At 43.6% G+C, this 19948-nt stretch overlaps 1 protein-coding gene and 1 non-coding gene across 2 annotated transcripts in view; one reads left to right on the forward strand and one right to left on the reverse strand.

Annotated features, from left to right (window-relative positions):
• Positions 1–19948, reverse strand: part of CTNND1 (catenin delta 1) — a gene marked incomplete in the record, with an annotated part of 1335518 nt that overhangs the window by 981613 nt on the left and 333957 nt on the right.
• On the forward strand, positions 2316–2418 carry LOC122817224. The gene has a single exon (XR_006367170.1). It is a non-coding gene; the product is annotated as a U6 spliceosomal RNA (small nuclear RNA).

The raw sequence follows: 19948 nt of genomic DNA on the forward strand, positions 1-19948 counted from the left end.
GAACTCAAGCATTAAGTTGTGAAACCAGAGCCCAGCTGAAATCACATACTTTCCTAATGCACTGTAATGTACTGCCTTTCACCCCAGCACACCCCAAATCCTAGTAGCTGTATCGCCACTGCCATGACAGGCTCAAACAATTATGTTTTCAGCAGTCAACCAGCAATGGCCACTCATGGCCAAGAAAGGTGGTATCAAGCTGAGGGTACAGAAGCAAGATTGTGATGCATACAATATTAAGGGGACAATGAATATTTTCACACATTGTGTTTTCCTATCCAAACTCCACACTCAAAAGCCATTAACATTCTAAATTTTCCTTGTGATATCCTGCTCCCTGAGGGGGGAGAGAGATCTGATCACAGGCCCATCATTCTGGAAGCCATCTGTGCTTTTTTGCATATGGTCCTAACTTTGTCCCCTTGTGACAAAAATAAGCACCAGCGTCACTGCAGAAAACCCAGCTGTGCCTTATCACGTGTGCATGCCCTTATTCAGACACTGAAGGGCTTTAGCTTCTCTGGCCATGCAGCAAAAAGGGACAACTTCTAGCATGAAATTTTATTCATAGATGTTAAGGCACTTTTCCACATTAGTTTTAGCCTTTTAAAACATTCCTTACTAAAACTCTCCTCTCGTCATGCTGTACTGTTCATCCTTCGTCTAGATATTTATAAAACTCCTTTTGCTCAAGATTTCCTAAGAAACTTCCCTTATGGAGTCTGCTTTGTCCAACTGAAACAGACTTGTGTAACCCCAAACATGATAAATTTTGCACATGACTGGAGTAAATGGAGAATACTGGAAGATCAATGCACTGAATACATTTTTTACTTCCACAGCCACTTTCAGCATAAAGGAAGGGTTCATCCTCATGGTTGCTCCCACCCTTACTGGGAGAGGAAAAAAAAAGTTACACGTGGAGGATTGGCACACAAGGCCCGACTCAAACCACAGATGTGGCATTTTCCATTTAACTCGCTTTCTGTAGAAGCTCAGACAAAAGAGAGTTAGCTTCTCCAAAGCAAACATACCAAAATGGAACCAGGCACTCAGGAGTAGGATAAATGTAGACCCTCAGGAGTTGCAACAAAGGAAAAAGAACCTGCACAGTAATGATTTTTTGCTGCAGCTGTCAAGTCTGTAAAGCCAGATTCTTAAACCCATTTCACACTCAAGAATATTACAAACCAATCATAAGAGGGTCCAGTAACCACACCATGGCCAAAAGGAAACCCAAACTCATTAACATTAGTATTTTTTTCTGCTGCCAAATGTCTAGGTAGGGCTAAGAATCTTAATCACTTTTTGGGTACAAAGGATGCTTCGCCATCACTGAAAATGTATGAAAACAAGTGGTTATCCTGTAAGAGTAAAAGGCAGGATGAGGCTTGTTGAACAGGCAAGAAAAGCAAGTCTTGGATGACTTCAATAAGGGAATCCTGTCCAGGTGATGAAGCCATAGTAAAGTGAACCATACTTGGGGGGGGGGGGGGGGTCAATCGGGTGCTACCAAGATGATTTTGGGTTTAAGAGTCAAAATTTGGGGGAGGGGGAAAATGCTGTGTGTAAATAATACCCAGAAACTATTTCTGGTTGATGATCATTTCAGATGCCCTCCTAGGAGAGGAAAGCTATCTACGAAAATAAAATTGCCACTAAACCCAGGGACAACCACAAAGCATTCTATAGCTATGTCAAGAATCTAGATGGCAACACCCAGATCTGCTCTGAGTTGCACCGCAAAGGCACGAAAATTACAGACCCAACTGATATTGCCAACATCCTGGCAGATGGGTTCTGTGCTAACTTTACCCCCCTCACCCCCTGAAGGGCCCATATCTATACAAGAGGAATGCTGAGTCCCTGTAATCACAACTACGCAGGTAAAAACTGCACACTCTAAAGCCAAAAACACAGCATCCATGGGACTGGACAACATCCCAGGCAGTTTTACACTAACTTCAGAACGAACTGGCTCCCCACTCAAGCACCATGTTCAGTAATAGCCTCGCAACAGGCTTCGTGCCCACTGAATGCTGCACAGCAACAGTTATCCCACTCTACAAAGGGGGAGCCACCACTGATCGAGGGAACTATCGACCTATTAGCCAGACGAGCCGGTCTGCAAGGCCATGGAACTCAAAGAAAAGACACTGGTAACCTCCAAACTCTGGATCCCACCCAGTTCGTGTTTGTGAAAGGCAGATCATGCCTCCTGACCTCATCGACTTCTTTGGAGGCAGTCACCAAAGCCGTGGATGAGGGTAAGGTGGTTCACACAGCCTATCTTGACCTCGCCAAGGCTTTAGATACTGCTTCGGCAGCACATATACTAAAATTGGAACGATACAGAGAAGATTAGCATGGCCCCTGCGCAAGGATGACACGCAAATTCGTGAAGCGTTCTATATTTTGGGTTGGGAGGGTGGCCTAATGGTTAAGGTGTTTGCCTTACAAACACAAGGTGCAGGGTTTGAGTCTCACAGGGGATAATTGGCTAGGCTTACAATGGCTTGCAAGGGTAGTTAGCTTAGTACTAATCTATGAATCTAAGACACCACCCCCCAATCCTGGAATTATAGCTAAACTCACTAAACTAGGTATAAATCCCTACGTCGTAAGATGGGTTGCCAACTGGCTCACTGACCGAACCCACACTGTAAAAGTTGCAAACTCCAAATCTGACCTCAAAGCAGTGACAAGTGGAGTACCACAGGGTTCCGTCCTGGGACCTCTCCTGTTTGGTATCTACTTCTCTGAAGTACAGGCGAACACAGGAGGCCTCTGGCTAATGAAGTTCGCAGATGACTGCAAACTAGGAGCCATAGTCAGGTCCCCAAATGATGTGGACAACCTACAGAAGGGCCTCACTGAAACAGATGCCTGGTGTCAGAGCCATGGCCTCAAGCTCAGTGCCAAAAAGTGCAGTGTCATCCCCTTTGGTAAAAACTCTGTACCCACGAACTACCACATAGGCAGCAATCTACTTATCACCGAATGTGTGATTAGAGACCTTGTGACCTAGGTGGACAGTAGTCTCTTCTTTGATAGTCACATCGCCACAGTAGTCAGGAAGTCCTACATGGCAGACCATCATAAAAGGGTTCTTATCCAGGAAAAAAAAAAAAAAGTAACTGTTCCCCTCTACTCGTCACTCAGACCCGCTGGAGTACAACGCCCCTTTTGGAATGTACCCCACAAGACATCTGCAGCAGCTGGAAAGGCCACAAGTACCTCACAAAGAGGATTACTGGCTTCAAACAAATGGCTTACACCGACCGCCTCAAAAAATTTCAGCTTTACTCCGTAGCATATCGCCTACTCAGCGTGATATCTGCTTAACATATAAAGCTGTGTCAAACCCAGAGCTGGTGGACATGCTACACCTGAAGAAATCTCAATCCCTCCAAGCTACACGCTCTAGGGACCTAAACCTTTGTCACCACAATGAACAAGACATGCAGGAGGGAGAGATTCCTGTCCCAGAGACTTCCTATACTCTGGAACAAGCTACCCATCTATGTCAAAGTTCTTCATTAGCACTCAAGAAAAATCTTGAGTGGATGGGAAATAGGAAATACACCCCAGGGATCACTTGGGTCTCTGCTGGACAGTGGCACAGGAAAATAACGGCACAGGAAAATAACTTTCTTGGGTGGTGTAAGCTATGGAACCTTGCTGGCTAGGCTTGCGTAGGCCCTTGGGCCGATAGCCTAGTACCTACCTATGAACAACAAAAGAGCTGCTGCATCTGAACTTGGTTGGCAGATATGAAGAGGTCAAAATAAAGCCTCACCCGATGATGTTATATACAGTCCATGCCACTTAGTGAGAGACCACTTTTGGAATATCAATAGGCAGCAAATGAACTGACCTGCAAGGGGTTTTACCTGGCCTGGAAAGCAAGATGCTGGAGTCACATCCTCATTTTCATACTGTCACTGCATCAGGACATGAAAGAAACAGGCTTCCCTGCTTGGTTACACATGACTGTCCATTCAGACAACATGGCAGTAGTGTACATTACACCAAATAGGAGAAAATTCTCAAATGAGTGCAATGAGAGGACAGCCTCATTTCCAAAACGAAGAAATACGGCTTGGCCTCTTGTGGCAAACTAATGCATTAGGCCATCTGCTTCAAATAATGCCCTGCCCCCTCTACAGGACAGGCATCTATGGTCACTGCTGACTGCGGAATGGGTGGTAAACAGGGTCTGCCCTGAAGATAGCGTTTAAGATGGACTTTGAAATAATGAAAACCTAAGTCTCAGATTACGATGTTACCCTCAAAGGACTTTAATAACTTGAGAAGTTAATTCTGGAGGTCAGATTTTTCATATTTGGGACTGCTATAAACCAGTTATCTAAATAAGGAAAACAAAGTCCTGAAGCACTGCACCCTGAAAGCCATTGAAATAAACATGCACTTTGTTAACATCCTGCGGCTGTGGCAAAACCAAATGGCAGTATTTGTAACTGAACATTTACCATCTCGGTGTACATCCTTGGAGGTGGAGAGAGCATACACAATCTCCTTTGAACAGATGAGGATAGATTGCATCATAACCATTTGAAAGAGCTATTTAGTATGTTTAGGTCAGTCAAATGACACTGCACACTGATACAGTCATACCCTAGCAAAAACAGAGAAATGGAATGCACATGGGATGAGAGAGTACACATTGCTATCTTGGTCTTAAAACAGGAGAATCAGAAAGAGACTAGATAAAGCTGTTAGAATGGAAAATAGTGGGGCAGGTTAAGTATCTGGGTGGGGAGGTTAAGAAAGGAAGTCTGAACGAGGGCAAAGCTAAAATCAGGAGATGCAGACAACTGGCAGAGTGTGCGACAGTGTATGACAGAAAAAAACAAAAGCTAAAAAGTGAAGTGTACAACACAGCAGTGCAACCAGTACTACTGTATGGCCCAGAAACCAGAGCAGCTAAAGAAGCAAGAGGTGATGGAGATGAAGTGCCTGAAACAGATGGTGGGATGCACACTAAGAAAAAGAAATGAGCACAAACTGAAGCCAAAGTAGCTCAAATTGTAGAAAATGTCATAACAGATTTTGGTAGTTCAGGCATACGTATAGAAAAGCAGAAGACAATCTGGTGAAGATATAGAATAGGCCAGAAGTAGTCAAGAGGTAAGTATGGCATCAAGCAAAGAGATGGATGGACTGTGAGGGAAGACCTTTAACAGTCAGGTATGACTGCTGTAGGTAGAGTGGCACTGAAGAGAAGGCAACATTTGAAGAGAAGGGTGGGAGGATGACAAAATGGTTAAGGTGTTTACCTTAAAGACACAAGGTGCAGGGTTTGATTCTCACATGGGGTAACTGGCTAAACTTAAAATGGCCCCAAAAAGGGCAGTTAGCCTAGTACTAGTCTATGAACCTATGAGACACTGACCCTATGTAGAATAATGGGGAGGGGGATTGTTTATTAATCACGTAGTGTAAGCACCCTCAAGGAGGAAGTGGATGATACACATATGCAGTCCCAGCCTGTTGACAGCTTTGGATAATTTGACAGCTATGAACTGAGGCTTTGGAGTCTTCTTGAAAGCAGCTGATGCAATGGAATCCACAACAGGATTTCACAACACCTTGGGCAGGCCTGGGGATACTGGAGGATCACAGTAGGTTTCTTCAGTATTTCAACTATCACAGCAGGGTTCTTCTGAACTAAGCCATTTTATCAGCAGGGGGCCACTCAGGATTACCAGAGAGACTGGAAAGTCACAGTAAATGTATGCTTGGCATAAGAAGAGTCTAAGGGCCATTTTGCCTCAACCCTAATGAGCTCCAGAATCTCTCTATACTTTATGAAAAAAAAATACCGTAACAAGTTTATACACATTAACAGAAAGGGAATTGTAGTAACCACTTCTGTTGCTTTCACACAGTATACCCAAGTTTTTAACATTCACTTCAGCATAACTGCTCAATTCCTGCCTTCTCTGAAAGCGTATTCCTCCCAAGCATTATTCCGCATATATTTTAGCACAAATTCCATTTCTATACAATTTGCTCCTTCCCTTTTCTAGGACATCACACATCTGCTTCTTTTACCTCCTTGCAGTACTTCAATTACAGTTGGTTTAGACATTTATTTCCATGTTCTTGCAACTTTTTGTAGCAGTCCACAGTATTAAGCTTAGGATCAGAATTGCCTAGGCAGAGGCCTTACCATTTCCCAACTCAAAAGTAAATTTCCTTCGTTACAGTCGTTTGCGCTCTCAATATTTCTGAGAAAGTATTCTGCAAGGAAATTTTCATAACTGCTAACTTGTTGCACTCCCAAAACACATTCCCGATCACCTCTTTCCCGTCATCTCCAACACTTATGTACCACAGGAAAAACTGAAGTCTACCTGGGATATAAAAATTTCTTTATAAACACTTCCAAGCAAAAATGCTAAACTTTCTAGACTTAGTATACTTGGCAGCCAGACAGACATCGTCCTATTGCTCCTTCAAATTGGCTTTACAGTGTTTCAATGTTTTCTACACTTCTGATTCTTGCTTTCCATGCAGAGTTTCACATCCTACAAATTATCTCCAACAACCAACTAAAAACTACCACCAAAGATGGTCTTTCATTTGGCACCTCTCCCTATACTGCATCACTGATGGGGAAAGCAGTCTAGAACCTGTAGTCCAAATTTCTGTTTGGGCACAATCTACTCTATTACCTTTCTCTTAGTTATTTCCTCTCAATAGCTTGGTTCCTTTGTAGATTTTATTCCAGTAAATTCCAGCATCCTATTGCCTATTTTTATACCCCTCCTTCAGTCATCTCTGTTGCAATCAATTCCAGAGACTTGGTTATTCATATTCCTTGCCACTTTATGTACATAGCTATAGTTTTTAATTCTCCTTACAGACCAGATTCCAAAATTCTATCCTCGTTTCTCCAACTACCCCCAATTTCATCTCTTTCTACTTTGATTCATAACCTTCTGCTTGGTTACATACAGAAGCCTTAAATGCATAGCTCGAAAGTATCCCTTCTGCTTGGTTATATACAGAAGCCTTAACTGCACAGCTCCAAAGTATCCCTTCTAAACTGGCAATTGTATTCCACCTTATTCAATGGAACTATCAGCTTATCCCACTTAACTCCTAGCTTTTTTTTTTCCCTTCCAAATTAAAAGTTGAAGGAACTTCCCACAATCTCTCTGGTTGATAAAAAATATGCCTGATCTGAATGCAAAACTAATTGTATAAAATATGTTCACTTCTTGCATCTTACTATCCTTAAGAGTTTCCAGTTTCAATTTAATCTCTACCCCATGTTCTTAGTTGCCATATACCTAAATATTTGATCTTATGTTCCCATAAAAAAGATGTTGCTGAATCATTATGTAGGTAAATCATTAATACGTCTTTTACATTATGTCCTGAAAAAGACTTTAAACTGCCTCAAAAGGGTTCATAACCATCAACATATGAATTTATGGGTATTCCAAACACACTACCCTCTGCATATAAAGCCAACTTTACTTGATTACCATGCCATTTATATCCTTGAACCTGTGAGTCTTTAGCAATGGCTCTAAATACAGAATTCGACCAAACTTGTGGTAAAGTAGTAATGGAGAGAAATCAGACGCCTAATCCTCATCCATGCCCAGTATGGGAAACTGCAGTAGAGTCTTAAGTGCTTCCTCTTGCACTTGACTTTGCCTTCTGACCTCAGACAGGGGAATACAAAGGGGGGGTGGAATCCTGACACAGCTTAAGCATCCTGGTGAGACCTGTTGGTTTAACAGTCCCTGGCTAGAAAATGGTGAGACGTGTAGGGAAACCTAAAACATTTGCATTGGGAACACTACATATTCCACTAGCAAAAATAAGGACTGTAAATCATGAATAATCAATGCAATCAAAAGCCCAACAGTAGTGATTAGCAGGGCAACCCCAGCAATCGGACAGACTTGGCAGCGACTGAGGCTGAAACAAGTTTAAGTGATAGAACACCATGCTCTGAAGGGAGCAGGAATGGGTGTGACAGTGGAAGATGGGAGTCACGGAAGAACTAGAGGGTAGGAATGTATCTAGTTCACAGAACCTTTGAGGTCAAATACAACAAACCCAATGGGATCATTAGTACTCATGGGCAGACTGATCACCTCAGAAGAAATGATCCCAAAGACTAAAGTACAGTTGTGTACCTACCATAAATGTAGATGTTAATGTATTCACCGTTTCAGTCATTACAATTGGGTTATCCTGCTGGCAGGCTACCCGCAGTCGGCCTGAATTCCCAAGTCCTGGTCCGGCATCAGTTGCTGTCACCTCCTCCCGGACGTCAGTGCGCCAGGGGTATAAAAGATGCAACAGACGCCATTTTCTTCAGTTTGTCTTGCCCCAGATGTCAGGTACCCCCAAAAGGGTGGCTAATTTATGCCAATAAGCATGCATGCAGTAAATTAAACTCTTACTACATCTACAAGCAAATACACCACATAGGTTGTATAGAATAGAGAAGTACAGACAAGTCCCAGCAAAGGAAAGGGGATGGTGGGTGGGTAACCTGGACTGCAACAGTGAATACACTAACATCTACATTTATGGTAGGTACACAACTGTACTATGTTCAGCGTGTTTCACTGTTGGTCATTACAACTGGGTTGAATCCCAAAGCTAAGGTTGGGAGGCTGGGGCTAAATAGAATTAGGAGAGGCTATGAGGCCCTGCAGAACTGCAGTGGCAAAGTCTGCCCTGGATTTAAAGTAGAGAGTTAAGTGATAGTGCTTTGTAAAGGTATGCACTGAACTCCAGGTTGCAGTCTCTCAGATGTCTTTGGTTGGTACTCCTCTGAGGAAGGCTGCTGAAGTGGCTGCTGCTCTGGTTGAATGTGGCCTAATGCCCTTGGGCACTGATTTGCCATGCTGTGAATAGCAGAAACAAATGCAGTGGCCTATCCACTTTGAAATAGTCTGCTTTGAGATGGCCTTTCCTTGTGATCCTGCAGCATATGCCACTAGAAGTTCAGTCTTTCTGAAAGCTTTGGTTATGTCCAAGTAGAAGCGTAGCTGCCTGTGAATGTCCAAAGAACGCAGAAGTCGCTCACCCTTATTCTGTGGGTTTGGATAAAAGGTAGGCAAATTAATTGTTAGGCATAAATGTCAGGTTTGTCCTCTGAGAAACCCTGTCAGGATGGAAAATGATAAAAGGTTCCACAGCCACGAGAGCCTGCAACTCAGACTAGTCTTGCAGAGGTTATTGCTAGGAGCAGAGCTGTTTTCCAGGTAAGAATTTTATATCAGCTGTAGAGGCTGGCTCAAAAGGAGGCAGTGTGAGTTTTTCCAAGACATAATTGAAATTGAGGTCCCACGCAGGTATTGGTGCTCTCCTTGGAGATCTTATGTTTTTGGCCCCTCTGAGGTACTGCCTTAGTAATGGATGAGAAAAAATAGGTGGTTCTGTATTGTAATGAGCTGAACTGGCAGAGGCATGAATCTTAATTGGATGAAAAGGAGAGGCCTTTGTCCAGCATCTCAGTTAAGTATTGCAAAATCTGAGTAATATTTGGTACAATCGTGTCAATTCCTTGTGCCTGGTTCCAAGCACAAAATCTTTTCCATTTTTCTGTATAAGATTTTCTGGTGCTAGGCCTCCTGGCCTCCAAAATAACATCCATCACCGTTTTAGAGAGAGGTGCATTTTGAATTGTTACATTATCCGCCATGCTGCCAGGTTTAAGGTCCTGAGTTGGTTGTGCAGGATTTGTTTTGTTGGGTCAATAAGTGAGGAATTTGAGGTAATGTCCAGGTTGGGCATTGAGACAAGTTCTTTAAGATTGGGTACCAGTGCTGGCGGGGGCAGTCTGGGGCAATCAGTATCATTTTTGGCTTCTCGTCTGACACTTATGAGTACCTTGGGGAGGAGAGGCAGTGGAGGAAAGGCATATAGTTAAGTTTTTCCAGCTGAAAGATAGAGCATCCACTTTCCATGCTTGCTTGTGATAAGTCCTTGCGCAGAATCTCTAGTTGGCAGTTGTGAGGGGAGGCAAATAGGTCTATATCCAGGCATCCCCAGTTCCTTATGCTGAAAACTTGCGGATCCAGTTTCCACTCGTGGGGATCCATTAGGTTTCTGCTTAGTTTGTCTGCCAGAGTATTTAATCTTTCCTGGCAGGAATTGTGCTTGCAGGTGTACTTGGTAAGTCAATGCAGAGTCCCACAAAGTCATGGCTAGTCTGCAGAGGGGGTAAGAATGTGTGCCTCCCTGCTTGTTTATGTACCACATGACCATAGTATTGTCAGTCTTCATCAATAGTTGTCCTGGATGAAGTAGATCCTTGAAGGCTGTCAGGGCATTCTGAACAGCTAGCATCTCTTTTTGATGGATATGTAGATGCATTTGGCTTGTGGACCATGTGCCCTGAATACATCTGACATATGGGCCCCCCCAGGCATAATCTCATGCATCTGCTGTTAATGTCTGCCTGGCTGTGGGTAAAGTGAAAGGCTGTCCCTTGTTGTGGTGACAGGCCTTTGCCCAACATCGAAACTCTTGTTGCAGGCAGAGGAGGGTAATTGTTTCCAGGCTGCGCCAATGTTGTGTCCAAACACTTTTTAGATACCATTGTAGTTTCCTCATATGCATTTTTGCATATGGAATTAGCAGAATGCAGGATGCCGTGAAGCCCAATACCTGCAGAATTTTTCTTGCAGATAACTGGGTTTTTGTTGCCAACATTTTGAAATAAGTTGTCTGTTTGGAGTGAGATAAGCCATCTGGGCAGTTGTATTTAAGCTTGCACCCAGGAATATCTCGAGAGGGTACTAGTTTTGATTTCTTTTCATTTACGGTGTACCCTAGGCATGTTAGTAATCTTTTTACAAATGCCAGATGCTGCAGTAGAATGTCCTTGTTCTCTGCTTGAATAAGGCAGTCGTCCAAGTAAGAATATATTTGTATTCCACTTTGTCTGTAAAATGCAATTACTGGTACCAGGCATTTTAAGAACCTGGGCGCCGTAGATAAGCCAAAGGGCAGTGCAGATAATTGGTAGTGCATTGAGCCAGCTATAAATCTGAGCTATCTTCTGCATGACTGTCTGATTGGGACATGAAGGTATGCCTCTCTTTTAGGTCTAAAGTCACAAGCCAAGCCTTCTTGCCCAGCATGGGCAGAAGCTGCTGCAAAGTCAACATTTTGAATTTTGGAATATCCAGACATGTGTTTAGAATAGGCAGGTCCAGTACTGGTCTGCGGGCTTTGTCCTTTCTGGGCACCATGAAAAGTCTAGTAAAATCCTAGTCCTTGCTCTTCCTGTGGTACTCGCTGGATGGCCCTCATGTCCATGAGGGATGAAACTTGTTTTTGTGCCTCTGCCCATTGATTGTGTGGCAGGTCTGGCATACAGTTTGCCCTTGGCAGGGTGTGAAAATGGAACCTGTAGCCTTGTGACACCATCTTAAAGACCCATTTGTCCTGGGTGATCATGTGCCAATTGTGTGAAAAAAGTGCTAGTTTTCCCCCTAAAGGAGCTGCCACTAGCCAAGTGCTTGGTGCTGGCAGGGGAAGTCATTGAGACAGTTTTCTGTATGGCTGTGATTTATCTTCTCCGCTTTTGGAGGTAGGAGCACCCCATTGTTTAGACTTGTATGAGCCTTGGGGCTGGGATCTGCCTCTGGGGCATCTGTATCTGCCTCTGTGTCCCATCTGACACCGGAAATGACCAATTCTTTGTAGGCCAGTTCTTGCTAAATCTGGGAGGCTGTACCTGTAAGAAATCCTTGACTGTTAGCATAGATTTAGCTTTGTCCTTCATTTTCTTCAAGACCTCTTCTGCTTTAACACCAAATAAGGTGTCATGCTGTAATGGAGCATCTAATAATTTTGCTTTAACATTATCAGGCAGATTCTGTTCCTTTAACCAAGCATGGCTCCTAATGACAGAACCCTGCAGGAAGCTTCCAAAGAATCAAAACCGCATTGCAAAGTATGCTTTCCCACTTGTTCAGTCGCATACAATAAATCCTGCATGTCTATTTTCTGCACAATCAGAATTTGTCAACATTTTCTGTTTAAGGAGAGACATAAGATATTGCTGATATTTAAGCATATGAAACTGACAATTTAAAGCCCTTACAGCCAAGGAAGCAGAAGTGTAAATCTTTTTCCCCCCATCTGTCCAGGGCCCTTCATCCCTATCAGAGGGAATAGGGTTTTTTGCAGTGGAAGCCTTGACCCCTTTGGGACACAGAGTTTCTGGGTAAGCAGCAGGGTTTTTATAAAGAAATGTATGAGAGTCAGGAACACTGTAGTATCTGTCTGGCTTAACAGGAGCTGGTGGTAAAGAGTCAGGAGTCAGACTGGACTTAAAGACATCTACAATGTCTAAAACAGGAGGAATAGCAAGGGGCCTTTGCTTAGTAAAAGAAAATCTGAGCCTTTTCTTAGATTGAGTAATCTTGGCTCTCCCAGTGGAAGTGCTCCCTCAGAGTATGCAGGGTCTCCCCAAAAGAATCATCCTCAGGAGGAGAGGCTGAAGGGATAGATTCTTCAGCATCGGAATCCTCATAGGGAGGAAGAGAGTGTATTCCTGTTCAGATGAGTAATCAGAGGAAATGGAAACCTGATCTGAAGATTCATATTCTGTCTCTTGCCGAGGCCTCTTATCAGGAGGGGGATGGGAACTCTTGATCAAAGTAATTAAGTCTTTGGCCATTTTAAGCCTCTTTTTTTAGGCATGGAGGCCTGTCCAGGGGAATGTTGTACTTTTTTCTTAGTCTTTAGAGATGCTTTAGTCTTTGCCTTCGAAACTGAAGTTGTTTTCACATATAACTGTGTAGGTCTGAAAACACCCTCAGAAGCAGATGCCTGCACAGCAGCTCCGGACACATCTGAGAGAACAGTTTGAGGATCCAATACTTTGAGTTTCCAGCGGCCTAGTCGGCTCCACATGGGAGTCTGAAGTGGCCTGTGGCTCTGAGGTAGCGGGCGTCAGGGGTTGCAAAAGTGCCTCACTGAGAACTGGTGACTGGCCTAGCTGAAGCCTAGTCTGTTTTGGACCTCGGATGCCTGTCCTTTTCATTTTCTTTGCGCTTTTTATAAATTCCAGTAGTCTGTTGCTCCAACGGCATTATATAATTAAATCTTCTACCAAAATAATGAAATATAAAAATCGTACAGACGCTTAATAGCGAGTTGGTTAAATCTAGCACAAAACCGACAACTAGCAACGTCGTGGTCAGGGCCTGGGCAAGGAATACAGTAAGAATGAAAATCCTTATGGAGGTATTTGCTTCCCACAAGAAATACAATTAACTTTTTCTGACATCGGTCTGGAGCAAGAAAAAAGCTTCCCCAACGGGGTACTTCGCTTTAATGAAGACTCCAGATCTGAAATTCAAATTTAAAAATCTCGGGAGTCGGCCGACCGGCACTTGCGAACTGCTTTTGCTTCGGGCACCGCGCGGGAAGAAAGTGAAGAAAATGGCACCTGCTGCATCTTTTATACCCCTGGCGCACTGACATCAGGGGGGAGGAGGAGACAGTAACCGATGCCGGACCAGGACTTTGGAATTCAGACCGACTGCAGGTAGCCTGCCAGCAGGATAACCCAAATGTAATGACTGCAACAGTGAAACACGAACATCATGATCTCAACCCTCCAGTGTTAATGGGGAAGACACCTGAATCCACAACTTCTGCATACAAAAATGTTGCATCCTTTTGTAATCCAGTACACTGTACTCTCAAAGGAGCCCAAATACCATTCAGATACTGTGAAGACTGGTCAAGTGTAACAAACCCACTAAGCAGTGAGCAACATTACCCAGTAAAGTTTATGCAATTACTCATATTTATTAATTCCCCTTTGAAAGTTAGTTACATAAAACAGCATATGATATACATCTTAGAAGTGATACTTAATAAAATAAGCATGCAAAGGAATGCAGAATGGAGCCAATGTGGCAGACAGAAGGTAAATTAATACGAAATCCTAACAGTAGGAGATTCCAGAATGAGTGCCAAGATACTTATGACCAGCACCCACAAGGCGTGCACACCATGAAATACCAATGCTTAGAAAGCCAAGATCATGCAACCTACATGGCCCTGGCTGCCCTTGGTCAGAAACCAAACAAAATTCTATGAAGTACACACTGTTGTCCAAAAAAATCCAGTCTTTCAATACAATACCACAAAGTCATCAACTCCAGATTGAATATTTCAATAGTTTGGGTTGCAGGAGGTGGAGGTGCAGTACCTCTGTTCTAGTCCTTAAGTGCAATAACAGAAAGCAGAAGTCTCTAAAATGGCATCCTTGGAAACGGTCAGACCAACTGGGACTGACACCGTCAAAGTAGTACCTAAAGCAGACTACCAGCAGATGAAATCCGGTGCTGAAACAGGGTAATTAGCATTTTGGCAAAGGCAGGATTCAACTTACTCCAGCACAACATGCATGGCAATGTGGTGTATGGAAACTAAACCACAGTAGTGCCAAGCCAAATGCAAGACACTGCCATTTCCCAAACAGGCAACTACTTTTTGGTCCAGTTTTCTAAAAGTACTAAAAAAAAATTAAAGGAGACTAAACAATGCTAAACAAGGTGCACTACTGCGTTTTACCAATGTTCAAAATCTGCTATGCAAGTTTGGTGACTTTTATCCAAGAACTAGCTAAACAATATTAACTACGTGCATAACTAATGTAGTACTAATAGAGGCAGCTCCCAAAAGTTATAACCCGTGCATGGGACCCCTCAAAATTACTGTCATTTGGGGTAATATAAAACCAACTATAGGACAGGTAAGGCCAATCAACCAAATGGGATAGGTTAAGTCAAGCACAAAAAGGGAACTGACTAGGCTTAAAATGGACCACAAGAGCAACTAGCTTAGTACTTACTATAGACAAGATGGTTAACTTTTGGGTATTTCCTACAAGTAGTCTCCCCTTCCCAAGCAGACTACCACAGCCTTTATCAAGTCCAATACTGTCACCCCACTACACCAAACTCAATTTAATTTGGGGGGGTACACAAATCCCAAGGATGCTAGCATTAGTCATTCTATCACTCAGTGGCGGGCTGGTTTCTACCACTCCTTTTCCTGCACTCATTTTTCTCTCGCCAATCCACAGTAAATATTAAAAGCAGTCCTGCCGCACATCTTTCTTGGGAATAGAAAAATCAAGCAAAAGGCACCTTCATCCTTGGGACCCAGATCAATAGGACTAGTAGCTCAGGTTTTCTCCTAAACCAGAGTGGCAGCAGCATGCATCAGTAATTTACCTGCGCCACTAAACAGCATAGCATTTTCGGCAGTATCTGCCCAATTGTCTCTGGTGTATGATGAAGATCCAATCACAACTCACATGACCAGAGAGGGTAGTTTAAGACTTAGCTGCAGTGTAAGTGGTTGGCAATGGTTTCAGGAATACTACAGGACAGAATGCTGTCAGCAACAAAAATGTTACATACAAACATAAATGGAAAAGGAAACAGTTCAGAGTATCCTGCATCAATCGCTACTTTACACACTAGCTGGTTATATTTACTGCATTTCTTGACATTACGGTAGACACAGCCTTCTGTTTTCTCCACTCCTGACAAAGTATCAGTGTGTAGACAGCTGCCATCACTTAAATGACAGCAATGGGTCCATTGTCACTCAAGTGATCATAAAGAGGCTGGCTTTTTCAGCAACTGTTTGTACCTTGGCTTAGTACCAGTTTTACATATATCATCAAGACACACTAGGTGGGAGTTAAGAAGGTAATTAGCCCCTCCTACAGAGGGACAATATCAATATAATCTACCTAATCATCTACACATACATGAAACAAAAAAAAACTGACAAGACTGTTTGAGACTGAACAGTGGCCATCTTTAACTCCTCAAAAACAGATCACAATCACACAATTAAAGCCAAGAGGCTTCCAGTAAAAATGTCAGCCTCCTATTAAGTTTGTTCATCCTCAAACTGATACATCAACACACCTTCATTCCCCTTGCAGTCAAACTTGATCCTCCCACAGTCAAACTTTTTAGCACAAATCACAGTATGTAGTACATTTCTTGGTCTGCAGAAAAAAACAATGTGCAATCCAGAGCTTTTCTAAACTAGCACACCAACTCTGGCATCTACTGCACAGCTACAAAGACTTAACTACACTTAGTTTAGGCTCAAGTTCAATACATATCTAACCAAGCAAAGCCAAACACAAAATGTTATTTTTTCAATCACCTGAATTTTTATACCTTACTAGAAGGCTACACAAACAAACAGTGGCTATGCTGCATAGAAGCTACTTTTGTCGCTGTGGTGGTGGTGGTACTGCGGTAGCGTTGTCGCCTCACAGTTAGACGTTGCCAGTTCGATTCTCAAACAGTCTTGTGTGAATGGGCGTTCCTTCAGTGAAGGTTGTGCGTTAGGCCCGGCAAGCCAGCACGTAAAAATCTACTGCCAATCATTAGTGGACCGGAGTTCCGCTGTGGCAACCCCTAAAGTACAGTTTTGTACCTACCATAAATGTAGATGTCAGAGTGCTAATACAGCTGCAGTCATAACAGATGGGGTTATCCTGCCATCAGGCGGGTCCTCGGTCGGCCGAATTCCAAAGTCTGGGTCCGGCGTCTGTTGTAGTCGCTTCTTCCCTGACGTCAGTGCGGCAGGGGTATAAAAGAGCCAGCCGATGCCATCTTCTTCAGTTTTCTTGCCCCAGATTACGGGGGTGCCCCCCGAAGGAAGGCAAAACAAACTTATGTAATAATGCAATATAGAATAATCAAAAACAGTAGTTTGCAAGCAAATACACCATAAAAGAATACCCCAATCAGGTTGTATGAGAAGGTGTTTGTCATAAGGTCTGTCCTAAGAGGGGATGGAGGGAGGGAAACCTGGACTGCAGCTGTATTAGCACTCTAACATCTACATTTATGGTAGGTACAAAACTGTACTATGTTCATCGTGCATACAGCTGCAGTCATAACAGATGGGTAGAATCCCAAAGCTAAATAGGGGTGGCAGGCACTAAGTGGAACTAGGAGGAGCAAGGATGCCCTGCAAGACTGCTGTGGCAAAGTCAGCTCTAGATTTAGAGTAAAGTGGAAGGTGATAGTGTTTGGAGAAAGTGTGTACAGAACTCCAAGTGGCTGCTTCCAAAATGTCCTTGGTAGGAACCCCCCTGAGGAAAGCTGCAGAGGTTGCTGTGGCCCTTGTGGAGTGGGATCTGATGCTTGAAGGCACAGTTTTTCCATGAAATGAGTAACAAAAGAGTATGTAGTGGGCTATCCATTTTGAGATAGTCTGTTTGGAGATGGCCTTTCCTTGAGCACCTGTAGCATAGGACACAGTTGCTCGGATTTTCTGAATGGCTTTGTCCTGTCCAAATAATGAAGTTGTCTGTGAATGTCCAAGGAATGTAGTAGTCTTTCCCCTTTGTTTTGTGGGTTAGGGTAAAAGGTAGGTAAGTGGATAGTCTGATTCAATGCTACACTGGATACTACCTTTGGCATAAAGGAAGGGTTGGTTCGTAAGGAAACTCTGTCCTGATGGAAAATGATGAAAGGTTGCACAGCCATGAGGGCCTGTAGTTCCGAAACCCTGCGTGCTGAGGTGATAGCCAGAAGGAAGGCGGTTTTCCATGACAAATATTGTAGTTCTGTTGAAGCAGCTGGCTCAAATGGAGGCAGGGTCAGTTTTTCCAAAATGAAGTTGAGGTCCCAAGCAGGTACTGGTGGTTTCCTTGGGGGTTTTATATTCTTAGCCCCTCTGAGGAACTGTCTTAAGAGAGGATGAGAGAATAAAGGAGGATCTGTGTTGTATTGTGCAGAAATGGCTGAAGCATGGATCTTGATGGAGAAGGAAAAGTCCACTGTTTAACATCTCAGCTAGGTACTAATATTGGAGGTAAATTTATTACCCAAGGATTCTGGCCCTTTTTCTGATTCCAGGCACAAAACCGTTTCCATTTGGCAGAGTAGGCTTTTCTAGTAGAAGGTCTTCTGGCCTCCAAGATGACATCCTGCACCTCCTTGGAGAGGGTCTGTTGGGAAATAAAGGGATTCTCCATGCGGCTAGATTGAGGGTTTTTAGCTGGCTGTGAAGAGTTTTGAAGTTGTGCTGGGACAACAGAATAAGCACTAGAGGCAGGATCCATGGTGGAGAATGAGTCAGGCTCTTCAGGAGTGGATACCAGTGTTGTCTTGGCCAGTCTGGAGCAATGAGAATCATGTTTGGCCTGTCTGCTCTGGCTTTTAATAGAACCTTTGGGCAGCAGAGGGAGAGGTGGAAAGGCATAGACTGTCAATGTTGTCCAATTGAAAGAAAGTGCGTCCACTTTGCAGGCCTGTGGATGATAGGTCCTCGCGCAAAATTTTTTCAGTTGGTAATTTCTGTGGGTAGCAATGAGATCTAGGTCTGGCTGTCCCTATGCCTGAGTTATCTTTGCGAAAACTTGAGGATGCAACTTCCATTCGTGTGGATCTGTCATATTTCTGCTTAGGCTGTCTGCCAGTGTGTTTTCCTTCCCTGGCAGGAACTGTGCTTGAAGTTGGATTTGCAATTCCAGAGCCGTGTTCCAAAGGGACATGGCTAGTCTGCACAGGGGGTATGAATGAGTTCCTCCCTGTTTGTTTATGTACCACATCACTGTGGTGTTGTCTGTCCTTATCAATAGCTGGCCTGGATGCAGTAGGTCTTTGAAGGCCATAATAGCATTTTGCACTGCTAGCATTTCCTTTTGATTGATGTGTAGGTGCTTCTCTTTTTGGGACCATTTTCCCTGAATGCACTGATCTGTCATGTGCACCCCCCCAGGCATAGTCCGAGGTGTCTGTTGTGATGATTTGATTTGCTTGAGGTATGCAGAAGGGGAGACCTATGTTTCTTTGGCATGCTTGAGCCCACCACAGAAATTCCTTTTGAAGACCTGGAAGGAATGGTATAACTGTTTCCAAACTGTGGCTGTGTTGAGACCATAAGTTTTTTAGGTACCATTGAAGTTTCCTCATATGCAGCTTTGCACATGGGATCAGCAGGATGCAAGATGCCATGAATCCCAGAGCCTGCAGGACTTTCCTTGCAGTCAGCCTGGTGAAGGTTGCCATTTTGCTGATTGAGATAGTTGCCCTTGCTTCTCTGGCGTGAGGTAGGCCATCTGGGTGTTTGTATTCAAGCTGGCACCCAGGAAAATTGTTCGAGAGGGTATTAGTTTTGATTTCTTTTTGTTGACTGTGTATCCCAGAAAGTTCAACAGTTTTATTACAAACGCCAGGTGTTTCAGAAATATGTGCTTGCTGTCCGCTTGGATCAGGCAGTCGTCCAGATATGGGTAGATTTGTATCTCTTGAAGTCTGCAGAAGGCAATTACTGATGCCAGGCATTTCGTAAACACTCTGGGCGCAGTAGATAAGCCAAAGGGCAATGCAAAGAATTGATAATGGGTTGAACCTGCAAATCTGAGGTATCTTCTGCAATCTTGTCTGATAGGGACATGCAGGTATGCCTCCTTGAGGTCCAATGTTACCAGCCAAGACTCCTTGCCCAGCATGGGAAGAAGCTGCTGTAATGTGAGCATCTTGAATTTTGGTACGTGTAAATATGTGTTTAGGATGGATAGGTCTAAAATAGGTCTCCAATCTTTGTCCTTCCTTGGTACCAGGAATAGTCTGGAATAAAAACCTTGACCTTGTTCTTTTGCAGGTACCTCTTGAATAGCTTTCATGTCCATGAGAGCTGAAATTTGTTTTTGTGCCTCTGCCCTTTGATTTTGTGGCAGGTTTGGCATGCCTCTCATTTTTGGAAGGGTGTGAAAGTGGAATCTGTAGCCTGTCTATAATCTCCTGGATCCATTTGTCTTTTGTGACAATATGCCAATTGAGAATGCCAGTTTTCCGCCTAAAGGTGCTGCCATTAAAGCTTTGCTTGGCATGCAAAGGGGAAAGTCATTGTATCTGCTTTCTGAATG

The sequence above is a fragment of the Protopterus annectens genome, chromosome 1.part1, assembly GCF_019279795.1.
Source record: "Protopterus annectens isolate FY-2018-M chromosome 1.part1, PAN1.0, whole genome shotgun sequence".
Lineage (NCBI taxonomy): Eukaryota > Metazoa > Chordata > Ceratodontiformes > Protopteridae > Protopterus > Protopterus annectens.